Source organism: Channa argus, unplaced genomic scaffold (assembly GCF_033026475.1).
Source record: "Channa argus isolate prfri unplaced genomic scaffold, Channa argus male v1.0 Contig035, whole genome shotgun sequence".
Classification (NCBI taxonomy): domain Eukaryota; kingdom Metazoa; phylum Chordata; class Actinopteri; order Anabantiformes; family Channidae; genus Channa; species Channa argus.
The window spans coordinates 186,250-210,334 of record NW_027125254.1 but is presented as its reverse complement, the minus strand read 5'-3'; the positions used below and the strand labels follow the sequence as shown (position 1 = coordinate 210,334).

General features: G+C 42.9%; 15 non-coding genes across 15 annotated transcripts; all 15 read right to left on the bottom strand.

Moving 5' to 3' along the window:
- Positions 1 to 491: 491 nt before the first annotated feature.
- Positions 492 to 565, bottom strand: trnai-aau (transfer RNA isoleucine (anticodon AAU)). The gene has a single exon. It is a non-coding gene; the product is annotated as a tRNA-Ile (tRNA).
- A 1,395-nt stretch (positions 566 to 1,960) lies between these two features.
- On the bottom strand, positions 1,961 to 2,034 carry trnai-aau (transfer RNA isoleucine (anticodon AAU)). The gene has a single exon. It is a non-coding gene; the product is annotated as a tRNA-Ile (tRNA).
- A 1,401-nt stretch (positions 2,035 to 3,435) lies between these two features.
- trnai-aau (transfer RNA isoleucine (anticodon AAU)) lies at positions 3,436 to 3,509 on the bottom strand. Its single transcript has one exon. It is a non-coding gene; the product is annotated as a tRNA-Ile (tRNA).
- A 1,403-nt stretch (positions 3,510 to 4,912) lies between these two features.
- On the bottom strand, positions 4,913 to 4,986 carry trnai-aau (transfer RNA isoleucine (anticodon AAU)). Its single transcript has one exon. It is a non-coding gene; the product is annotated as a tRNA-Ile (tRNA).
- A 1,405-nt stretch (positions 4,987 to 6,391) lies between these two features.
- trnai-aau (transfer RNA isoleucine (anticodon AAU)) lies at positions 6,392 to 6,465 on the bottom strand. The gene has a single exon. It is a non-coding gene; the product is annotated as a tRNA-Ile (tRNA).
- A 944-nt stretch (positions 6,466 to 7,409) lies between these two features.
- On the bottom strand, positions 7,410 to 7,482 carry trnar-ucg (transfer RNA arginine (anticodon UCG)). Its single transcript has one exon. It is a non-coding gene; the product is annotated as a tRNA-Arg (tRNA).
- Positions 7,483 to 9,339: 1,857 nt separating this feature from the next.
- On the bottom strand, positions 9,340 to 9,413 carry trnai-aau (transfer RNA isoleucine (anticodon AAU)). The gene has a single exon. It is a non-coding gene; the product is annotated as a tRNA-Ile (tRNA).
- A 1,395-nt stretch (positions 9,414 to 10,808) lies between these two features.
- On the bottom strand, positions 10,809 to 10,882 carry trnai-aau (transfer RNA isoleucine (anticodon AAU)). Its single transcript has one exon. It is a non-coding gene; the product is annotated as a tRNA-Ile (tRNA).
- Positions 10,883 to 12,278: 1,396 nt separating this feature from the next.
- trnai-aau (transfer RNA isoleucine (anticodon AAU)) lies at positions 12,279 to 12,352 on the bottom strand. The gene has a single exon. It is a non-coding gene; the product is annotated as a tRNA-Ile (tRNA).
- A 1,405-nt stretch (positions 12,353 to 13,757) lies between these two features.
- Positions 13,758 to 13,831, bottom strand: trnai-aau (transfer RNA isoleucine (anticodon AAU)). The gene has a single exon. It is a non-coding gene; the product is annotated as a tRNA-Ile (tRNA).
- Positions 13,832 to 15,226: 1,395 nt separating this feature from the next.
- trnai-aau (transfer RNA isoleucine (anticodon AAU)) lies at positions 15,227 to 15,300 on the bottom strand. The gene has a single exon. It is a non-coding gene; the product is annotated as a tRNA-Ile (tRNA).
- Positions 15,301 to 16,245: 945 nt separating this feature from the next.
- Positions 16,246 to 16,318, bottom strand: trnar-ucg (transfer RNA arginine (anticodon UCG)). Its single transcript has one exon. It is a non-coding gene; the product is annotated as a tRNA-Arg (tRNA).
- Positions 16,319 to 18,179: 1,861 nt separating this feature from the next.
- trnai-aau (transfer RNA isoleucine (anticodon AAU)) lies at positions 18,180 to 18,253 on the bottom strand. The gene has a single exon. It is a non-coding gene; the product is annotated as a tRNA-Ile (tRNA).
- Positions 18,254 to 20,677: 2,424 nt separating this feature from the next.
- On the bottom strand, positions 20,678 to 20,750 carry trnar-ucg (transfer RNA arginine (anticodon UCG)). Its single transcript has one exon. It is a non-coding gene; the product is annotated as a tRNA-Arg (tRNA).
- Positions 20,751 to 22,151: 1,401 nt separating this feature from the next.
- Positions 22,152 to 22,224, bottom strand: trnar-ucg (transfer RNA arginine (anticodon UCG)). Its single transcript has one exon. It is a non-coding gene; the product is annotated as a tRNA-Arg (tRNA).
- Between the last annotated feature and the right edge of the window lie 1,861 nt (positions 22,225 to 24,085).

Sequence of the window (24,085 nt, the reverse complement as noted above, 5' to 3'; positions counted from 1 at the left end):
TTCCAGGCACATCAAACAGCAAGGACTGGAAGCTCAACCACGAAGCGACTCGAACCCACAATCTTCTGATCCGAAGTCAGACGCCTTGTCCATTAGGCCACGTGGTCGGAACCGAGTCTTTCAAAGGACTGAAGCCGTGCTCATTAGACTGTGTGGTCTTGATCAGAGGTTTGTTTCAGGAGGCTAGAGGAGCTGGGTGAGTGAGGAAGGGAGACTTGATTGTAAAAACGTACATGTGAATAATTTTTTGAATTGCAAAACCTGTAGACAGCGTTGAACTATCTGGGAATGTGAAATTATGTGAGTATTCTTTGATATCATTAACTAAAAAGGAAATGCGGGAAAGGTTTCTTATGCAAGACATTTCAGTCAGCAATGTTACCTGGTTGATAACTCAAAAGGCCAGGTTTATGTAGCATGTGGAAAGCAAGCAACCGTGCAGTCAGGATTAATCTTGCCTTGGAAAGAGTTGCTTGCATCGTGCTTTTCAATGGCCAGTATGGGGATTGAACCCATGACCTTGGCGTTATTAGCACCACGCTCTAACCATCTGAGCTAACCGGCCCAGCATGCTGCAAAAGAGTCATTTTCCCAGCTGCACAGCTGCGTCAATGTCTCAGTGATTTTGTCTGAGATACGATGGCCCTTTCATAATGGGTGACGTCATAATCCTGTCTTTTGGACATCAGAGATGATGCAGTTCCATGGCCAAACAGTTGGAGATGAAATCATTTTAATTCAAGGAAGTGGGTCTTTGCTGATCTCATGTACTGACTTGTAATAGGGCCTCTTGTAGATTTGTTTCTTTTTTCAAATGAGCACTGCAGACAGATGGGAATTCAGATTTTTTGTAAGTAGAGATTAGGGGCAAGAAAGAAGATCAGCCACTGGCACCATCGCCTCTACGCTCTAACCTTCTCAATTGAACATCCTGGTCTTAAGAGCAGCACATTGAGTTCCGGAAGATAATTGCTATTTGTGCATACCTCTTTAGCAGTGAAGAAGTGTGATTGATAAAACCTTTTCGCTTGAATGTTACCCTGTTTTTGCAACCTTGAAACACACGGAAAAAAAGATTTTCCAGGCACATCCAGTGAGTAAGTACAAGAAGAGCAACCACAAAGGGACTCGACCCTTCAATCTTCCTATTTGAAGTCAGATGCTTTGTCCATTAGGTCACTTGGTCTGAACTAGGGTGGGTTTCGAAAGGTTAGGGGAGCTAGGACAGTGAGGAAGGGAGACTTGATTGTAAAAAAGGACATGTGAAAACTTCACAATTGTAAAGCCCATAGACAGCGTTGAAGCATTTGTGAATGTGATGTTGTGTCAGATACTCTTCGATATCATTGTGTGCATAAGTACATGCAGGAAAATGTTTCCTGTGCAAAACAGCTCAGTGAGGGTGATTGATAATAGCTTCCTTTGCTTAAGTGTCACTCTGTTCCTACGACCATGAAAAACCCATGGAAGTTCCAGGCACATCAAACAGAAAGGACTGGAAGCTCAACCACGAAGCGACTCGAACCCTCAATCTTCTGATCCGAAGTCAGACGCCTTGTCCATTAGGCCACGTGGTCGGAACCTAGTCTTTCAAAGGACTGAAGCCGTGCTCATTAGACTGTGTGGTCTGAACAGAGGTTTGTTTCAGGAGGCTAGAGGAGCTGGGTGAGTGAGGAAGGGAGACTTGATTGTAAAAACGTACATGTGAATAATTATTTGAATTGCAAAACCTGTAGACAGCGTTGAACTATCTGGGAATGTGAAATTATGTGAGTATTCTTTGATATCATTAACTAAAAAGGAAATGCGGGAAAGGTTTCTTATGCAAGACAGTTCAGTCAGCAATGTTACCTGGTTGATAACTCAAAAGGCCTGGTTTATGTAGCATGTGAAAAGCAAGCAATCGTGCAGTCAGGATTAATCTTGCCTTGGAAAGATTTGCTTGCATCGTGCTTTTCAATGGCCAGTATGGGGATTGAACCCATGACCTTGGCGTTATTAGCACCACACTCTAACCATCTGAGCTAACCGGCCCAGCATGCTGCAAAGGAGTCATTTTCCCAGCTGCAAAGCTGCGTCAATGTCTCAGTGATTTTTGTCTGACATAAGATGGCCCTTTCACAATGGGTGACGTCATAATCCTGTCTTTTGGACATCAGAGATGCTGCAGTTCCATGGCCAAACAGTTGGAGATGAAATCATTTTAATTCAAGGAAATGGGTCTTTGCTGATCTCATGTACTGACTTGTAATAGGGCCTCTTGTAGATTTGTTTCTTTTTTCAAATGAGCACTGCAGACAGATGGGAATTCAGATTTTTTGTAAGTAGAGATTAGGGGCAAGAAAGAAGATCAGCCACTGGCACCATCGCCTCTACGCTCTAACCTTCTCAATTGAACATCCTGGTCTTAAGAGCAGCACATTGAGTTCCGGAAGATAATTGCTATTTGTGCATACCTCTTTAGCAGTGAAGTGTGATTGATAAAACCTTTTCGTTTGAATGTTACCCTGTTTTTGCAACCTTGAAACACACGGAAAAAAAGATTTTCCAGGCACATCCAGTGAGTAAGTACAAGAAGAGCAACCACAAAGGGACTCGACCCTTCAATCTTCCTATTTGAAGTCAGATGCTTTGTCCATTAGGTCACTTGGTCTGAACTAGGGTGGGTTTCGAAAGGTTAGGGGAGCTAGGACAGTGAGGAAGGGAGACTTGATTGTAAAACAGGACATGTGAAAACTTCACAATTGTAAAGCCCATAGACAGCGTTGAAGCATTTGTGAATGTGATGTTGTGTCAGATACTCTTCGATATCATTGTGTGCATAAGTACATGCAGGAAAATGTTTCCTGTGCAAAACAGCTCAGTGAGGGTGATTGATAATAGCTTCCTTTGCTTAAGTGTCACTCTGTTCCTACAACCATGAAAAACCCATGGAAGTTTGTACTTTCCAGGCACATCAAAGAGCAAGGACTGGAAGCTCAACCACGAAGCGACTCGAACCCTCAATCTTCTGATACGAAGTCAGAGGCCTTGTCCATTAGGCCACGTGGTCGGAACCGAGTCTTTCAAAGGACTGAAGCCGTGCTCATTAGACTGTGTGGTCTGAACAGAGGTTTGTTTCAGGAGGCTAGAGGAGCTGGGTGAGTGGGGAAGGGAGACTTGATTGTAAAAACGTACATGTGAATAATTTTTTGAATTGCAAAACCTGTAGACAGCGTTGAACTATCTGGGAATGTGAAATTATGTGAGTATTCTTTGATATCATTAACTAAAAAGGAAATGCGGGAAAGGTTTCTTATGCAAGACAGTTCAGTCAGCAATGTTACCTGGTTGATAACTCAAAAGGCCAGGTTTATGTAGCATGTGAAAAGCAAGCAACCGTGCAGTCAGGATTAATCTTGCCTTGGAAAGAGTTGCTTGCATCGTGTTTTTCAATGGCCAGTATGGGGATTGAACCCATGACCTTGGCGTTATTAGCACCACGCTCTAACCATCTGAGCTAACCGGCCCAGCATGCTGCAAAAGAGTCATTTTCCCAGCTGCACAGCTGCGTCAATGTCTCAGTGATTTTGTCTGAGATACGATGGCCCTTTCATAATGGGTGACGTCATAATCCTGTCTTTTGGACATCAGAGATGATGCAGTTCCATGGCCAAACAGTTGGAGATGAAATCATTTTAATTCAAGGAAGTGGGTCTTTGCTGATCTCATGTACTGACTTGTAATAGGGCCTCTTGTAGATTTGTTTCTTTTTTCAAATGAGCACTGCAGACAGATGGGAATTCAGATTTTTTGTAAGTAGAGATTAGGGGCAAGAAAGAAGATCAGCCACTGGCACCATCGCCTCTACGCTCTAACCTTCTCAATTGAACATCCTGGTCTTAAGAGCAGCACATTGACTTCCGGAAGATAATTGCTATTTGTGCATACCTCTTTAGCAGTGAAGAAGTGTGATTGATAAAACCTTTTCGCTTGAATGTTACCCTGTTTCTGCAACCTTGAAACACACGGAAAAAAAGATTTTCCAGGCACATCCATTGAGTAAGTACAAGAAGAGCAACTACAAAGGGACTCGACCCTTCAATCTTCCTATTTGAAGTCAGATGCTTTGTCCATTAGGTCACTTGGTCTGAACTAGGGTGGGTTTCGAAAGGTTAGGGGAGCTAGGACAGTGAGGAAGGGAGACTTGATTGTAAAACAGGACATGTGAAAACTTCACAATTGTAAAGCCCATAGACAGCGTTGAAGCATTTGTGAATGTGATGTTGTGTCAGATACTCTTCGATATCATTGTGTGCATAAGTACATGCAGGAAAATGTTTCTTGTGCAAAACAGCTCAGTGAGGGTGATTGATAATAGCTTCCTTTGCTTAAGTGTCACTCTGTTCCTACAACCATGAAAAACCCATGGAAGTTTGTACTTTCCAGGCACATCAAACAGCAAGGACTGGAAGCTCAACCACGAAGCGACTCGAACCCTCAATCTTCTGATCCGAAGTCAGACGCCTTGTCCATTAGGCCACGTGGTCGGAACCGAGTCTTTCAAAGGACTGGAGCCGTGCTCATTAGACTGTGTGGTCTGAACAGAGGTTTGTTTCAGGAGGCTAGAGGAGCTGGGTGAGTGAGGAAGGGAGACTTGATTGTAAAAACGTACATGTGAATAATTTTTTGAATTGCAAAACCTGTAGACAGCGTTGAACTATCTGGGAATGTGAAATTATGTGAGTATTCTTTGATATCATTAACTAAAAAGGAAATGCGGGAAAGGTTTCTTATGCAAGACAGTTTAGTCAGCAATGTTACCTGGTTGATAACTCAAAAGGCCAGGTTTATGTAGCATGTGAAAAGCAAGCAACCGTGCAGTCAGGATTAATCTTGCCTTGGAAAGAGTTGCTTGCATCGTGCTTTTCAATGGCCAGTATGGGGATTGAACCCATGACCTTGGCGTTATTAGCACCACGCTCTAACCATCTGAGCTAACCGGCCCAGCATGCTGCAAAAGAGTCATTTTCCCAGGTGCACAGCTGCGTCAATGTCTCAGTGATTTTGTCTGAGATACGATGGCCCTTTCATAATGGGTGACGTCATAATCCTGTCTTTTGGACATCAGAGATGATGCAGTTCCATGGCCAAACAGTTGTAGATGAAATCATTTTAATTGAAGGAAGTGGGTCTTTGCTGATCTCATGTACTGACTTGTAATAGGGCCTCTTGTAGATTTGTTTCTTTTTTCAAATGAGCACTGCAGACAGATGGGAATTCAGATTTTTTGTAAGTAGAGATTAGGGGCAAGAAAGAAGATCAGCCACTGGCACCATCGCCTCTACGCTCTAACCTTCTCAATTGAACATCCTGGTCTTAAGAGCAGCAAATTTGACTTCCGGAAGATAATTGCTATTTGTGCATACCTCTTTAGCAGTGAAGAAGTGTGATTGATAAAACCTTTTCGTTTGAATGTTACCCTGTTTTTGCAACCTTGAAACACACGGAAAAAAAGATTTTCCAGGCACATCCAGTGAGTAAGTACAAGAAGAGCAACCACAAAGGGACTCGACCCTTCAATCTTCCTATTTGAAGTCAGATGCTTTGTCCATTAGGTCACTTGGTCTGAACTAGGGTGGGTTTCGAAAGGTTAGGGGAGCTAGGACAGTGAGGAAGGGAGACTTGATTGTAAAACAGGACATGTGAAAACTTCACAATTGTAAAGCCGATAGACAGCGTTGAAGCATTTGTGAATGTGATGTTGTGTCAGATACTCTTCGATATCATTGTGTGCATAAGTACATGCAGGAAAATGTTTCTTGTGCAAAACAGCTCAGTGAGGGTGATTGATAATAGCTTCCTTTGCTTAAGTGTCACTCTGTTCCTACAACCATGAAAAACCCATGGAAGTTTGTAATTTCCAGGCACATCAAACAGCAAGGACTGGAAGCTCAACCACGAAGCGACTCGAACCCTCAATCTTCTGATCCGAAGTCAGACGCCTTGTCCATTAGGCCACGTGGTCGGAACCGAGTCTTTCAAAGGACTGAAGCCGTGCTCATTAGACTGTGTGGTCTTGATCAGAGGTTTGTTTCAGGAGGCTAGAGGAGCTGGGTGAGTGAGGAAGGGAGACTTGATTGTAAAAACGTACATGTGAATAATTTTTTGAATTGCAAAACCTGTAGACAGCGTTGAACTATCTGGGAATGTGAAATTATGTGAGTATTCTTTGATATCATTAACTAAAAAGGAAATGCGGGAAAGGTTTCTTATGCAAGACTGTTCAGTCAGCAATGTTACCTGGTTGATAACTCAAAAGGCCAGGTTTATGTAGCATGTGAAAAGCAAGCAACCGTGCAGTCAGGATTAATCTTGCCTTGGAAAGAGTTGCTTGCATCGTGCTTTTCAATGGCCAGTATGGGGATTGAACCCATGACCTTGGCGTTATTAGCACCACGCTCTAACCATCTGAGCTAACCGGCCCAGCATGCTGCAAAAGAGTCATTTTCCCAGCTGCACAGCTGCGTCAATGTCTCAGTGATTTTGTCTGAGATACGATGGCCCTTTCATAATGGGTGACGTCATAATCCTGTCTTTTGGACATCAGAGATGATGCAGTTCCATGGCCAAACAGTTGGAGATGAAATCATTTTAATTCAAGGAAGTGGGTCTTTGCTGATCTCATGTACTGACTTGTAATAGGGCCTCTTGTAGATTTGTTTCTTTTTTCAAATGAGCACTGCAGACAGATGGGAATTCAGATTTTTTGTAAGTAGAGATTAGGGGCAAGAAAGAAGATCAGCCACTGGCACCATCGCCTCTACGCTCTAACCTTCTCAATTGAACATCCTGGTCTTAAGAGCAGCACATTGAGTTCCGGAAGATAATTGCTATTTGTGCATACCTCTTTAGCAGTGAAGTGTGATTGATAAAACCTTTTCGTTTGAATGTTACCCTGTTTTTGCAACCTTGAAACACACGAAAAAAAAGATTTTCCAGGCACATCCAGTGAGTAAGAACAAGAAGAGCAACCACAAAGGGACTCGACCCTTCAATCTTCCGATTTGAAGTCAGATGCTTTGTCCATTAGGTCACTTGGTCTGAACTAGGGTGGGTTTCGAAAGGTTAGGGGAGCTAGGACAGTGAGGAAGGGAGACTTGATTGTAAAACAGGACATGTGAAAACTTCACAATTGTAAAGCCGATAGACAGCGTTGAAGCATTTGTGAATGTGATGTTGTGTCAGATACTCTTCGATATCATTGTGTGCATATGTACATGCAGGAAAATGTTTCTTGTGCAAAACAGCTCAGTGAGGGTGATTGATAATAGCTTCCTTTGCTTAAGTGTCACTCTGTTCCTACGACCATGAAAAACCCATGGAAGTTTGTAATTTCCAGGCACATCAAACAGAAAGGACTGGAAGCTCAACCACGAAGGGACTCGAACCCTCAATCTTCTGATCCGAAGTCAGACGCCTTGTCCATTAGGCCACGTGGTCGGAACCGAGTCTTTCAAAGGACTGAAGCCGTGCTCATTAGACTGTGTGGTCTGAACAGAGGTTTGTTTCAGGAGGCTAGAGGAGCTGGGTGAGTGAGGAAGGGAGACTTGATTGTAAAAACGTACATGTGAATAATTTTTTGAATTGCAAAACCTGTAGACAGCGTTGAACTATCTGGGAATGTGAAATTATGTGAGTATTCTTTGATATCATTAACTAAAAAGGAAATGCGGGAAAGGTTTCTTATGCAAGACAGTTCAGTCAGCAATGTTACCTGGTTGATAACTCAAAAGGCCAGGTTTATGTAGCATGTGAAAAGCAACCGTGCAGTCAGGATTAATCTTGCCTTGGAAAGAGTTGCTTGCATCGTGCTTTTCAATGGCCAGTATGGGGATGGAACCCATGACCTTGGCGTTATTAGCACCACTCTCTAACCATCTGAGCTAACCGGCCCAGCATGCTGCAAAAGAGTCATTTTCCCAGCTGCACAGCTGCGTCAATGTCTCAGTGATTTTGTCTGACATACGATGGCCCTTTCATAATGGGTGACGTCATAATCCTGTCTTTTGGACATCAGAGATGATGCAGTTCCATGGCCAAACAGTTGGAGATGAAATCATTTTAATTCAAGGAAGTGGGTCTTTGCTGATCTCATGTACTGACTTGTAATAGGGCCTCTTGTAGATTTGTTTCTTTTTTCAAATGAGCACTGCAGACAGATGGGAATTCAGATTTTTTGTAAGTAGAGATTAGGGGCAAGAAAGAAGATCAGCCACTGGCACCATCGCCTCTACGCTCTAACCTTCTCAATTGAACATCCTGGTCTTAAGAGCAGCACATTGAGTTCCGGAAGATAATTGCTATTTGTGCATACCTCTTTAGCAGTGAAGAAGTGTGATTGATAAAACCTTTTCGCTTGAATGTTACCCTGTTTTTGCAACCTTGAAACACACGGAAAAAAAGATTTTCCAGGCACATCCAGTGAGTAAGTACAAGAAGAGCAACCACAAAGGGACTCGACCCTTCAATCTTCCTATTTGAAGTCAGATGCTTTGTCCATTAGGTCACTTGGTCTGAACTAGGGTGGGTTTCGAAAAGTTAGGGGATCTAGGACAGTGAGGAAGGGAGACTTGATTGTAAAACAGGACATGTGAAAACTTCACAATTGTAAAGCCCATAGACAGCGTTGAAGCATTTGTGAATGTGATGTTGTGTCAGATACTCTTCGATATCATTGTGTGCATAAGTACATGCAGGAAAATGTTTCTTGTGCAAAACAGCTCAGTGAGGGTGATTGATAATAGCTTCCTTTGCTTAAGTGTCACTCTGTTCCTACAACCATGAAAAACCCATGGAAGTTTGTAATTTCCAGGCACATCAAACAGCAAGGACTGGAAGCTCAACCACGAAGCGACTCGAACCCTCAATCTTCTGATCCGAAGTCAGACGCCTTGTCCATTAGGCCACGTGGTCGGAACCCAGTCTTTCAAAGGACTGAAGCCGTGCTCATTAGACTGTGTGGTCTTGATCAGAGGTTTATTTCAGGAGGCTAGAGGAGCTGGGTGAGTGAGGAAGGGAGACTTGATTGTAAAAACGTACATGTGAATAATTTTTTGAATTGCAAAACCTGTAGACAGCGTTGAACTATCTGGGAATGTGAAATTATGTGAGTATTCTTTGATATCATTAACTAAAAAGGAAATGCGGGAAAGGTTTCTTATGCAAGACAGTTCAGTCAGCAATGTTACCTGGTTGATAACTCAAAAGGCCAGGTTTATGTAGCATGTGAAAAGCAAGCAACCGTGCAGTCAGGATTAATCTTGCCTTGGAAAGAGTTGCTTGCATTGTGCTTTTCAATGGCCAGTATGGGGATTGAACCCATGACCTTGGCGTTATTAGCACCACGCTCTAACCATCTGAGCTAACCGGCCCAGCATGCTGCAAAAGAGTCATTTTCCCAGCTGCACAGCTGCGTCAATGTCTCAGTGATTTTGTCTGAGATACGATGGCCCTTTCATAATGGGTGACGTCATAATCCTGTCTTTTGGACATCAGAGATGATGCAGTTCCATGGCCAAACAGTTGGAGATGAAATCATTTTAATTCAAGGAAGTGGGTCTTTGCTGATCTCATGTACTGACTTGTAATAGGGCCTCTTGTAGATTTGTTTCTTTTTTCAAATGAGCACTGCAGACAGATGGGAATTCAGATTTTTTGTAAGTAGAGATTAGGGGCAAGAAAGAAGATCAGCCACTGGCACCATCGCCTCTACGCTCTAACCTTCTCAATTGAACATCCTGGTCTTAAGAGCAGCACATTGAGTTCCGGAAGATAATTGCTATTTGTGCATACCTCTTTAGCAGTGAAGAAGTGTGATTGATAAAACCTTTTCGCTTGAATGTTACCCTGTTTTTGCAACCTTGAAACACACGGAAAAAAAGATTTTCCAGGCACATCCAGTGAGTAAGTACAAGAAGAGCAACCACAAAGGGACTCGACCCTTCAATCTTCCGATTTGAAGTCAGATGCTTTGTCCATTAGGTCACTTGGTCTGAACTAGGGTGGGTTTCGAAAGGTTAGGGGAGCTAGGACAGTGAGGAAGGGAGACTTGATTGTAAAACAGGACATGTGAAAACTTCACAATTGTAAAGCCCATAGACAGCGTTGAAGCATTTGTGAATGTGATGTTGTGTCAGATACTCTTCGATATCATTGTGTGCATAAGTACATGCAGGAAAATGTTTCCTGTGCAAAACAGCTCAGTGAGGGTGATTGATAATAGCTTCCTTTGCTTAAGTGTCACTCTGTTCCTACGACCATGAAAAACCCATGGAAGTTCCAGGCACATCAAACAGAAAGGCCTGGAAGCTCAACCACGAAGCGACTCGAACTCTCAATCTTCTGATACGAAGTCAGACGCCTTGTCCATTAGGCCACGTGGTCGGAACCGAGTCTTTCAAAGGACTGAAGCCGTGCTCATTAGACTGTGTGGTCTGAACAGAGGTTTGTTTCAGGAGGCTAGAGGAGCTGGGTGAGTGAGGAAGGGAGACTTGATTGTAAAAACGTACATGTGAATAATTTTTTGAATTGCAAAACCTGTAGACAGCGTTGAACTATCTGGGAATGTGAAATTATGTGAGTATTCTTTGATATCATTAACTAAAAAGGAAATGCAGGAAAGGTTTCTTATGCAAGACAGTTCAGTCAGCAATGTTACCTGGTTGATAACTCAAAAGGCCAGGTTTATGTAGCATGTGAAAAGCAAGCAACTGTGCAGTCAGGATTAATCTTGCCTTGGAAAGAGTTGCTTGCATCGTGCTTTTCAATGGCCAGTATGGGGATTGAACCCATGATCTTGGCGTTATTAGCACCACACTCTAACCATCTGAGCTAACCAGCCCAGCATGCTGCAAAGGAGTCATTTTCCCAGCTGCAAAGCTGCGTCAATGTCTCAGTGATTTTTGTCTGACATACGATGGCCCTTTCATAATGGGTGACGTCATAATCCTGTCTTTTGGACATCAGAGATGATGCAGTTCCATGGCCAAACAGTTGGAGATGAAATCATTTTAATTCAAGGAAGTGGGTCTTTGCTGATCTCATGTACTGACTTGTAATAGGGCCTCTTGTAGATTTGTTTCTTTTTTCAAATGAGCACTGCAGACAGATGGGAATTCAGATTTTTTGTAAGTAGAGATTAGGGGCAAGAAAGAAGATCAGCCACTGGCACCATCGCCTCTACGCTCTAACCTTCTCAATTGAACATCCTGGTCTTAAGAGCAGCACATTGAGTTCCGGAAGATAATTGCTATTTGTGCATACCTCTTTAGCAGTGAAGAAGTGTGATTGATAAAACCTTTTCGCTTGAATGTTACCCTGTTTTTGCAACCTTGAAACACACGGAAAAAAAGATTTTCCAGGCACATCCAGTGAGTAAGTACAAGAAGAGCAACCACAAAGGGACTCGACCCTTCAATCTTCCGATTTGAAGTCAGATGCTTTGTCCATTAGGTCACTTGGTCTGAACTAGGGTGGGTTTCGAAAGGTTAGGGGAGCTAGGACAGTGAGGAAGGGAGACTTGATTGTAAAACAGGACATGTGAAAACTTCACAATTGTAAAGCCCATAGACAGCGTTGAAGCATTTGTGAATGTGATGTTGTGTCAGATACTCTTCGATATCATTGTGTGCATAAGTACATGCAGGAAAATGTTTCCTGTGCAAAACAGCTCAGTGAGGGTGATTGATAATAGCTTCCTTTGCTTAAGTGTCACTCTGTTCCTACGACCATGAAAAACCCATGGAAGTTCCAGGCACATCAAACAGAAAGGCCTGGAAGCTCAACCACGAAGCGACTCGAACTCTCAATCTTCTGATACGAAGTCAGACGCCTTGTCCATTAGGCCACGTGGTCGGAACCGAGTCTTTCAAAGGACTGAAGCCGTGCTCATTAGACTGTGTGGTCTGAACAGAGGTTTGTTTCAGGAGGCTAGAGGAGCTGGGTGAGTGAGGAAGGGAGACTTGATTGTAAAAACGTACATGTGAATAATTTTTTGAATTGCAAAACCTGTAGACAGCGTTGAACTATCTGGGAATGTGAAATTATGTGAGTATTCTTTGATATCATTAACTAAAAAGGAAATGCAGGAAAGGTTTCTTATGCAAGACAGTTCAGTCAGCAATGTTACCTGGTTGATAACTCAAAAGGCCAGGTTTATGTAGCATGTGAAAAGCAAGCAACCGTGCAGTCAGGATTAATCTTGCCTTGGAAAGAGTTGCTTGCATCGTGCTTTTCAATGGCCAGTATGGGGATTGAACCCATGATCTTGGCGTTATTAGCACCACACTCTAACCATCTGAGCTAACCAGCCCAGCATGCTGCAAAGGAGTCATTTTCCCAGCTGCAAAGCTGCGTCAATGTCTCAGTGATTTTTGTCTGACATACGATGGCCCTTTCATAATGGGTGACGTCATAATCCTGTCTTTTGGACATCAGAGATGATGCAGTTCCATGGCCAAACAGTTGGAGATGAAATCATTTTAATTCAAGGAAGTGGGTCTTTGCTGATCTCATGTACTGACTTGTAATAGGGCCTCTTGTAGATTTGTTTCTTTTTTCAAATGAGCACTGCAGACAGATGGGAATTCAGATTTTTTGTAAGTAGAGATTAGGGGCAAGAAAGAAGATCAGCCACTGGCACCATCGCCTCTACGCTCTAACCTTCTCAATTGAACATCCTGGTCTTAAGAGCAGCACATTGAGTTCCGGAAGATAATTGCTATTTGTGCATACCTCTTTAGCAGTGAAGAAGTGTGATTGATAAAACCTTTTCGCTTGAATGTTACCCTGTTTTTGCAACCTTGAAACACACGGAAAAAAAGATTTTCCAGGCACATCCAGTGAGTAAGTACAAGAAGAGCAACCACAAAGGGACTCGACCCTTCAATCTTCCGATTTGAAGTCAGATGCTTTGTCCATTAGGTCACTTGGTCTGAACTAGGGTGGGTTTCGAAAGGTTAGGGGAGCTAGGACAGTGAGGAAGGGAGACTTGATTGTAAAACAGGACATGTGAAAACTTCACAATTGTAAAGCCCATAGACAGCGTTGAAGCATTTGTGAATGTGATGTTGTGTCAGATACTCTTCGATATCATTGTGTGCATAAGTACATGCAGGAAAATGTTTCCTGTGCAAAACAGCTCAGTGAGGGTGATTGATAATAGCTTCCTTTGCTTAAGTGTCACTCTGTTCCTACAACCATGAAAAACCCATGGAAGTTTGTAATTTCCAGGCACATCAAACAGCAAGGACTGGAAGCTCAACCACGAAGCGACTCGAACCCTCAATCTTCTGATCCGAAGTCAGACGCCTTGTCCATTAGGCCACGTGGTCGGAACCGAGTCTTTCAAAGGACTGAAGTCGTGCTCATTAGACTGTGTGGTCTTGATCAGAGGTTTGTTTCAGGAGGCTAGAGGAGCTGGGTGAGTGAGGAAGGGAGACTTGATGGTAAAAACGTACATGTGAATAATTTTTTGAATTGCAAAACCTGTAGACAGCGTTGAACTATCTGGGAATGTGAAATTATGTGAGTATTCTTTGATATCATTAACTAAAAAGGAAATGCGGGAAAGGTTTCTTATGCAAGACAGTTCAGTCAGCAATGTTACCTGGTTGATAACTCAAAAGGCCAGGTTTATGTAGCATGTGAAAAGCAAGCAACCGTGCAGTCAGGATTAATCTTGCCTTGGAAAGAGTTGCTTGCATCGTGCTTTTCAATGGCCAGTATGGGGATTGAACCCATGACCTTGGCGTTATTAGCACCACGCTCTAACCATCTGAGCTAACCGGCCCAGCATGCTGCAAAAGAGTCATTTTCCCAGCTGCACAGCTGCGTCAATGTCTCAGTGATTTTGTCTGAGATACGATGGCCCTTTCATAATGGGTGACATCATAATCCTGTCTTTTGGACATCAGAGATGATGCAGTTCCATGGCCAAACAGTTGGAGATGAAATCATTTTAATTCAAGGAAGTGGGTCTTTGCTGATCTCATGTACTGACTTGTAATAGGGCCTCTTGTAGATTTGTTTCTTTTTTCAAATGAGCACTGCAGACAGATGGGAATTCAGATTTTTTGTAAGTAGAGATTAGGGGCAAGAAAGAAGATCAGCCACTGGCACCATCGCCTCTACGCTCTAACCTTCTCAATTGAACATCCTGGTCTTAAGAGCAGCACATTGAGTTCCGGAAGATAATTGCTATTTGTGCATACCTCTTTAGCAGTGAAGAAGTGTGATTGATAAAACCTTTTCGCTTGAATGTTACCCTGTTTTTGCAACCTTGAAACACACGGAAAAAAAGATTTTCCAGGCACATCCAGTGAGTAAGTACAAGAAGAGCAACCACAAAGGGACTCGACCCTTCAATCTTCCGATTTGAAGTCAGATGCTTTGTCCATTAGGTCACTTGGTCTGAACTAGGGTGGGTTTCGAAAGGTTAGGGGAGCTAGGACAGTGAGGAAGGGAGACTTGATTGTAAAACAGGACATGTGAAAACTTCACAATTGTAAAGCCCATAGACAGCGTTGAAGCATTTGTGAATGTGATGTTGTGTCAGATACTCTTCGATATCATTGTGTGCATAAGTACATGCAGGAAAATGTTTCCTGTGCAAAACAGCTCAGTGAGGGTGATTGATAATAGCTTCCTTTGCTTAAGTGTCACTCTGTTCCTACGACCATGAAAAACCCATGGAAGTTCCAGGCACATCAAACAGAAAGGACTGGAAGCTCAACCACGAAGCGACTCGAACTCTCAATCTTCTGATACGAAGTCAGACGCCTTGTCCATTAGGCCACGTGGTCGGAACCGAGTCTTTCAAAGGACTGAAGCCGTGCTCATTAGACTGTGTGGTCTGAACAGAGGTTTGTTTCAGGAGGCTAGAGGAGCTGGGTGAGTGAGGAAGGGAGACTTGATTGTAAAAACGTACATGTGAATAATTTTTTGAATTGCAAAACCTGTAGACAGCGTTGAACTATCTGGGAATGTGAAATTATGTGAGTATTCTTTGATATCATTAACTAAAAAGGAAATGCAGGAAAGGTTTCTTATGCAAGACAGTTCAGTCAGCAATGTTACCTGGTTGATAACTCAAAAGGCCAGGTTTATGTAGCATGTGAAAAGCAAGCAATCGTGCAGTCAGGATTAATCTTGCCTTGGAAAGAGTTGCTTGCATCGTGCTTTTCAATGGCCAGTATGGGGATTGAACCCATAACCTTGGCGTTATTAGCACCACACTCTAACCATCTGAGCTAACCGGCCCAGCATGCTGCAAAGGAGTCATTTTCCCAGCTGCAAAGCTGCGTCAATGTCTCAGTGATTTTTGTCTGACATAAGATGGCCCTTTCACAATGGGTGACGTCATAATCCTGTCTTTTGGACATCAGAGATGCTGCAGTTCCATGGCCAAACAGTTGGAGATGAAATCATTTTAATTCAAGGAAATGGGTCTTTGCTGATCTCATGTACTGACTTGTAATAGGGCCTCTTGTAGATTTGTTTCTTTTTTCAAATGAGCACTGCAGACAGATGGGAATTCAGATTTTTTGTAAGTAGAGATTAGGGGCAAGAAAGAAGATCAGCCACTGGCACCATCGCCTCTACGCTCTAACCTTCTCAATTGAACATCCTGGTCTTAAGAGCAGCACATTGAGTTCCGGAAGATAATTGCTATTTGTGCATACCTCTTTAGCAGTGAAGTGTGATTGATAAAACCTTTTCGTTTGAATGTTACCCTGTTTTTGCAACCTTGAAACACACGGAAAAAAAGATTTTCCAGGCACATCCAGTGAGTAAGTACAAGAAGAGCAACCACAAAGGGACTCGACCCTTCAATCTTCCTATTTGAAGTCAGATGCTTTGTCCATTAGGTCACTTGGTCTGAACTAGGGTGGGTTTCGAAAGGTTAGGGGAGCTAGGACAGTGAGGAAGGGAGACTTGATTGTAAAACAGGACATGTGAAAACTTCACAATTGTAAAGCCGATAGACAGCGTTGAAGCATTTGTGAATGTGATGTTGTGTCAGATACTCTTCGATATCATTGTGTGCATATGTACATGCAGGAAAATGTTTCTTGTGCAAAACAGCTCAGTGAGGGTGATTGATAATAGCTTCCTTTGCTTAAGTGTCACTCTGTTCCTACGACCATGAAAAACCCATGGAAGTTTGTACTTTCCAGGCACATCAAACAGAAAGGACTGGAAGCTCAACCACAAAGGGACTCGAACCCTCAATCTTCTGATCCGAAGTCAGACGCCTTGTCCATTAGGCCACGTGGTCGGAACCAAGTCTTTCAAAGGACTGAAGCCGTGCTCATTAGACTGTGTGGTCTGAACAGAGGTTTGTTTCAGGAGGCTAGAGGAGCTGGGTGAGTGAGGAAGGGAGACTTGATTGTAAAAACGTACATGTGAATAATTTTTTGAATTGCAAAACCTGTAGACAGCGTTGAACTATCTGGGAATGTGAAATTATGTGAGTATTCTTTGATATCATTAACTAAAAAGGAAATGCGGGAAAGGTTTCTTATGCAAGACAGTTCAGTCAGCAATGTTACCTGGTTGATAACTCAAAAGGCCAGGTTTATGTAGCATGTGAAAAGCAAGCAACCGTGCAGTCAGGATTAATCTTGCCTTGGAAAGAGTTGCTTGCATCTTGCTTTTCAATGGCCAGTATGGGGATGGAACCCATGACCTTGGCGTTATTAGCACCACTCTCTAACCATCTGAGCTAACCGGCCCAGCATGCTGCAAAAGAGTCATTTTCCCAGCTGCACAGCTGCGTCAATGTCTCAGTGATTTTGTCTGACATACGATGGCCCTTTCATAATGGGTGACGTCATAATCCTGTCTTTTGGACATCAGAGATGATGTAGTTCCATGGCCAAACAGTTGGAAATGAAATCATTTTAATTCAAGGAAGTGGGTCTTTGCTGATCTCATGTACTGACTTGTAATAGGGCCTCTTGTAGATTTGTTTCTTTTTTCAAATGAGCACTGCAGACAGATGGGAATTCAGATTTTTTGTAAGTAGAGATTAGGGGCAAGAAAGAAGATCAGCCACTGGCACCATCGCCTCTACGCTCTAACCTTCTCAATTGAACATCCTGGTCTTAAGAGCAGCAAATTTGACTTCCGCAAGATAATTGCTATTTGTGCATACCTCTTTAGCAGTGAAGAAGTGTGATTGATAAAACCTTTTCGCTTGAATGTTACCCTGTTTCTGCAACCTTGAAACACACCGAAAAAAAGATTTTCCAGGCACATCCATTGAGTAAGTACAAGAAGAGCAACCACAAAGGGACTCGACCCTTCAATCTTCCTATTTGAAGTCAGATGCTTTGTCCATTAGGTCACTTGGTCTGAACTAGGGTGGGTTTCGAAAGGTTAGGGGAGCTAGGACAGTGAGGAAGGGAGACTTGATTGTAAAACAGGACATGTGAAAACTTCACAATTGTAAAGCCCATAGACAGCGTTGAAGCATTTGTGAATGTGATGTTGTGTCAGATACTCTTCGATATCATTGTGTGCATAAGTACATGCAGGAAAATGTTTCCTGTGCAAAACAGCTCAGTGAGGGTGATTGATAATAGCTTCCTTTGCTTAAGTGTCACTCTGTTCCTACAACCATGAAAAACCCATGGAAGTTTGTACTTTCCAGGAACATCAAAGAGCAAGGACTGGAAGCTCAACCACGAAGCGACTCGAACCCTCAATCTTCTGATACGAAGTCAGAGGCCTTGTCCATTAGGCCACGTGGTCGGAACCGAGTCTTTCAAAGGACTGAAGCCGTGCTCATTAGACTGTGTGGTCTGAACAGAGGTTTGTTTCAGGAGGCTAGAGGAGCTGGGTGAGTGGGGAAGGGAGACTTGATTGTAAAAACGTACATGTGAATAATTTTTTGAATTGCAAAACCTGTAGACAGCGTTGAACTATCTGGGAATGTGAAATTATGTGAGTATTCTTTGATATCATTAACTAAAAAGGAAATGCGGGAAAGGTTTCTTATGCAAGACAGTTCAGTCAGCAATGTTACCTGGTTGATAACTCAAAAGGCCAGGTTTATGTAGCATGTGAAAAGCAAGCAACCGTGCAGTCAGGATTAATCTTGCCTTGGAAAGAGTTGCTTGCATCGTGCTTTTCAATGGCCAGTATGGGGATTGAACCCATGACCTTGGCGTTATTAGCACCACGCTCTAACCATCTGAGCTAACCGGCCCAGCATGCTGCAAAAGAGTCATTTTCCCAGCTGCACAGCTGCGTCAATGTCTCAGTGATTTTGTCTGAGATACGATGGCCCTTTCATAATGGGTGACGTCATAATCCTGTCTTTTGGACATCAGAGATGATGCAGTTCCATGGCCAAACAGTTGGAGATGAAATCATTTTAATTCAAGGAAGTGGGTCTTTGCTGATCTCATGTACTGACTTGTAATAGGGCCTCTTGTAGATTTGTTTCTTTTTTCAAATGAGCACTGCAGACAGATGGGAATTCAGATTTTTTGTAAGTAGAGATTAGGGGCAAGAAAGAAGATCAGCCACTGGCACCATCGCCTCTACGCTCTAACCTTCTCAATTGAACATCCTGGTCTTAAGAGCAGCACATTGACTTCCGGAAGATAATTGCTATTTGTGCATACCTCTTTAGCAGTGAAGAAGTGTGATTGATAAAACCTTTTCGCTTGAATGTTACCCTGTTTCTGCAACCTTGAAACACACGGAAAAAAAGATTTTCCAGGCACATCCATTGAGTAAGTACAAGAAGAGCAACCACAAAGGGACTCGACCCTTCAATCTTCCTATTTGAAGTCAGATGCTTTGTCCATTAGGTCACTTGGTCTGAACTAGGGTGGGTTTCGAAAGGTTAGGGGAGCTAGGACAGTGAGGAAGGGAGACTTGATTGTAAAACAGGACATGTGAAAACTTCACAATTGTAAAGCCCATAGACAGCGTTGAAGCATTTGTGAATGTGATGTTGTGTCAGATACTCTTCGATATCATTGTGTGCATAAGTACATGCAGGAAAATGTTTCTTGTGCAAAACAGCTCAGTGAGGGTGATTGATAATAGCTTCCTTTGCTTAAGTGTCACTCTGTTCCTACAACCATGAAAAACCCATGGAAGTTTGTACTTTCCAGGCACATCAAACAGCAAGGACTGGAAGCTCAACCACGAAGCGACTCGAACCTTCAATCTTCTGATCCGAAGTCAGACGCCTTGTCCATTAGGCCACGTGGTCGGAACCGAGTCTTTCAAAGGACTGGAGCCGTGCTCATTAGACTGTGTGGTCTGAACAGAGGTTTGTTTCAGGAGGCTAGAGGAGCTGGGTGAGTGAAGAAGGGAGACTTGATTGTAAAAACGTACATGTGAATAATTTTTTGAATTGCAAAACCTGTAGACAGCGTTGAACTATCTGGGAATGTGAAATTATGTGAGTATTCTTTGATATCATTAACTAAAAAGGAAATGCGGGAAAGGTTTCTTATGCAAGACAGTTTAGTCAGCAATGTTACCTGGTTGATAACTCAAAAGGCCAGGTTTATGTAGCATGTGAAAAGCAAGCAACCGTGCAGTCAGGATTAATCTTGCCTTGGAAAGAGTTGCTTGCATCGTGCTTTTCAATGGCCTGTATGGGGATGGAACCCATGACCTTGGCGTTATTAGCACCACTCTCTAACCATCTGAGCTAACCGGCCCAGCATGCTCCAAAAGAGTCATTTTCCCAGCTGCACAGCTGCGTCAATGTCTCAGTGATTTTGTCTGACATACGATGGCCCTTTCATAATGGGTGACGTCATAATCCTGTCTTTTGGACATCAGAGATGATGCAGTTCCATGGCCAAACAGTTGGAGATGAAATCATTTTAATTCAAGGAAGTGGGTCTTTGCTGATCTCATGTACTGACTTGTAATAGGGCCTCTTGTAGATTTGTTTCTTTTTTCAAATGAGCACTGCAAACAGATGGGAATTCAGATTTTTTGTAAGTAGAGATTAGGGGCAAGAAAGAAGATCAGCCACTGGCACCATCGCCTCTACGCTCTAACCTTCTCAATTGAACATCCTGGTCTTAAGAGCAGCACATTGAGTTCCGGAAGATAATTGCTATTTGTGCATACCTCTTTAGCAGTGAAGAAGTGTGATTGATAAAACCTTTTGGCTTGAATGTTACCCAGTTTTTGCAACCTTGAAACACACGGAAAAAAAGATTTTCCAGGCACATCCAGTGAGTAAGTACAAGAAGAGCAACCACAAAGGGACTCGACCCTTCAATCTTCCTATTTGAAGTCAGATGCTTTGTCCATTAGGTCACTTGGTCTGAACTAGGGTGGGTTTCGAAAGGTTAGGGGAGCTAGGACAGTGAGGAAGGGAGACTTGATTGTAAAACAGGACATGTGAAAACTTCACAATTGTAAAGCCCATAGACAGCGTTGAAGCATTTGTGAATGTGATGTTGTGTCAGATACTCTTCGATATCATTGTGTGCATATGTACATGCAGGAAAATGTTTCTTGTGCAAAACAGCTCAGTGAGGGTGATTGATAATAGCTTCCTTTGCTTAAGTATCACTCTGTTCCTACGACCATGAAAAACCCATGGAAGTTTGTACTTTCCAGGCACATCAAACAGCAAGGACTGGAAGCTCAACCACGAAGGGACTCGAACCCTCAATCTTCTGATCCGAAGTCAGACGCCTTGTCCATTAGGCCACGTGGTCGGAACCGAGTCTTTCAAAGGACTGAAGCCGTGCTCATTAGACTGTGTGGTCTGAACAGAGGTTTGTTTCAGGAGGCTAGAGGAGCTGGGTGAGTGAGGAAGGGAGACTTGATTGTAAAAACGTACATGTGAATAATTTTTTGAATTGCAAAACCTGTAGACAGCGTTGAACTATCTGGGAATGTGAAATTATGTGAGTATTCTTTGATATCATTAACTAAAAAGGAAATGCGGGAAAGGTTTCTTATGCAAGACAGTTCAGTCAGCAATGTTACCTGGTTGATAACTCAAAAGGCCAGGTTTATGTAGCATGTGAAAAGCAAGCAACCGTGCAGTCAGGATTAATCTTGCCTTGGAAAGAGTTGCTTGCATCGTGCTTTTCAATGGCCTGTATGGGGATGGAACCCATGACCTTGGCGTTATTAGCACCACTCTCTAACCATCTGAGCTAACCGGCCCAGCATGCTGCAACAGAGTCATTTTCCCAGCTGCACAGCTGCGTCAATGTCTCAGTGATTTTGTCTGACATACGATGGCCCTTTCATAATGGGTGACGTCATAATCCTGTCTTTTGGACATCAGAGATGATGTAGTTCCATGGCCAAACAGTTGGAGATGAAATCATTTTAATTCAAGGAAGTGGGTCTTTGCTGATCTCATGTACTGACTTGTAATAGGGCCTCTTGTAGATTTGTTTCTTTTTTCAAATGAGCACTGCAGACAGATGGGAATTCAGATTTTTTGTAAGTAGAGATTAGGGGCAAGAAAGAAGATCAGCCACTGGCACCATCGCCTCTACGCTCTAACCTTCTCAATTGAACATCCTGGTCTTAAGAGCAGCACATTGAGTTCCGGAAGATAATTGCTATTTGTGCATACCTCTTTAGCAGTGAAGTGTGATTGATAAAACCTTTTCGTTTGAATGTTACCCTGTTTTTGCAACCTTGAAACACACGGAAAAAAAGATTTTCCAGGCACATCCAGTGAGTAAGTACAAGAAGAGCAACCACAAAGGGACTCGACCCTTCAATCTTCCTATTTGAAGTCAGATGCTTTGTCCATTAGGTCACTTGGTCTGAACTAGGGTGGGTTTCGAAAGGTTAGGGGAGCTAGGACAGTGAGGAAGGGAGACTTGATTGTAAAACAGGACATGTGAAAACTTCACAATTGTAAAGCCGATAGACAGCGTTGAAGCATTTGTGAATGTGATGTTGTGTCAGATACTCTTCGATATCATTGTGTGCATATGTACATGCAGGAAAATGTTTCTTGTGCAAAACAGCTCAGTGAGGGTGATTGATAATAGCTTCCTTTGCTTAAGTGTCACTCTGTTCCTACGACCATGAAAAACCCATGGAAGTTTGTACTTTCCAGGCACATCAAACAGAAAGGACTGGAAGCTCAACCACAAAGGGACTCGAACCCTCAATCTTCTGATCCGAAGTCAGACGCCTTGTCCATTAGGCCACGTGGTCGGAACCAAGTCTTTCAAAGGACTGAAGCCGTGCTCATTAGACTGTGTGGTCTGAACAGAGGTTTGTTTCAGGAGGCTAGAGGAGCTGGGTGAGTGAGGAAGGGAGACTTGATTGTAAAAACGTACATGTGAATAATTTTTTGAATTGCAAAACCTGTAGACAGCGTTGAACTATCTGGGAATGTGAAATTATGTGAGTATTCTTTGATATCATTAACTAAAAAGGAAATGCGGGAAAGGTTTCTTATGCAAGACAGTTCAGTCAGCAATGTTACCTGGTTGATAACTCAAAAGGCCAGGTTTATGTAGCATGTGAAAAGCAAGCAACCGTGCAGTCAGGATTAATCTTGCCTTGGAAAGAGTTGCTTGCATCGTGCTTTTCAATGGCCAGTATGGGGATGGAACCCATGACCTTGGCGTTATTAGCACCACTCTCTAACCATCTGAGCTAACCGGCCCAGCATGCTGCAAAAGAGTCATTTTCCCAGCTGCACAGCTGCGTCAATGTCTCAGTGATTTTGTCTGACATACGATGGCCCTTTCATAATGGGTGACGTCATAATCCTGTCTTTTGGACATCAGAGATGATGTAGTTCCATGGCCAAACAGTTGGAAATGAAATCATTTTAATTCAAGGAAGTGGGTCTTTGCTGATCTCATGTACTGACTTGTAATAGGGCCTCTTGTAGATTTGTTTCTTTTTTCAAATGAGCACTGCAGACAGATGGGAATTCAGATTTTTTGTAAGTAGAGATTAGGGGCAAGAAAGAAGATCAGCCACTGGCACCATCGCCTCTACGCTCTAACCTTCTCAATTGAACATCCTGGTCTTAAGAGCAGCAAATTTGACTTCCGCAAGATAATTGCTATTTGTGCATACCTCTTTAGCAGTGAAGAAGTGTGATTGATAAAACCTTTTCGCTTGAATGTTACCCTGTTTCTGCAACCTTGAAACACACCGAAAAAAAGATTTTCCAGGCACATCCATTGAGTAAGTACAAGAAGAGCAACCACAAAGGGACTCGACCCTTCAATCTTCCTATTTGAAGTCAGATGCTTTGTCCATTAGGTCACTTGGTCTGAACTAGGGTGGGTTTCGAAAGGTTAGGGGAGCTAGGACAGTGAGGAAGGGAGACTTGATTGTAAAACAGGACATGTGAAAACTTCACAATTGTAAAGCCCATAGACAGCGTTGAAGCATTTGTGAATGTGATGTTGTGTCAGATACTCTTCGATATCATTGTGTGCATAAGTACATGCAGGAAAATGTTTCCTGTGCAAAACAGCTCAGTGAGGGTGATTGATAATAGCTTCCTTTGCTTAAGTGTCACTCTGTTCCTACAACCATGAAAAACCCATGGAAGTTTGTAATTTCCAGGAACATCAAAGAGCAAGGACTGGAAGCTCAACCACGAAGCGACTCGAACCCTCAATCTTCTGATACGAAGTCAGAGGCCTTGTCCATTAGGCCACGTGGTCGGAACCGAGTCTTTCAAAGGACTGAAGCCGTGCTCATTAGACTGTGTGGTCTGAACAGAGGTTTGTTTCAGGAGGCTAGAGGAGCTGGGTGAGTGGGGAAGGGAGACTTGATTGTAAAAACGTACATGTGAATAATTTTTTGAATTGCAAAACCTGTAGACAGCGTTGAACTATCTGGGAATGTGAAATTATGTGAGTATTCTTTGATATCATTAACTAAAAAGGAAATGCGGGAAAGGTGTCTTATGCAAGACAGTTCAGTCAGCAATGTTACCTGGTTGATAACTCAAAAGGCCAGGTTTATGTAGCATGTGAAAAGCAAGCAACCGTGCAGTCAGGATTAATCTTGCCTTGGAAAGAGTTGCTTGCATCGTGCTTTTCAA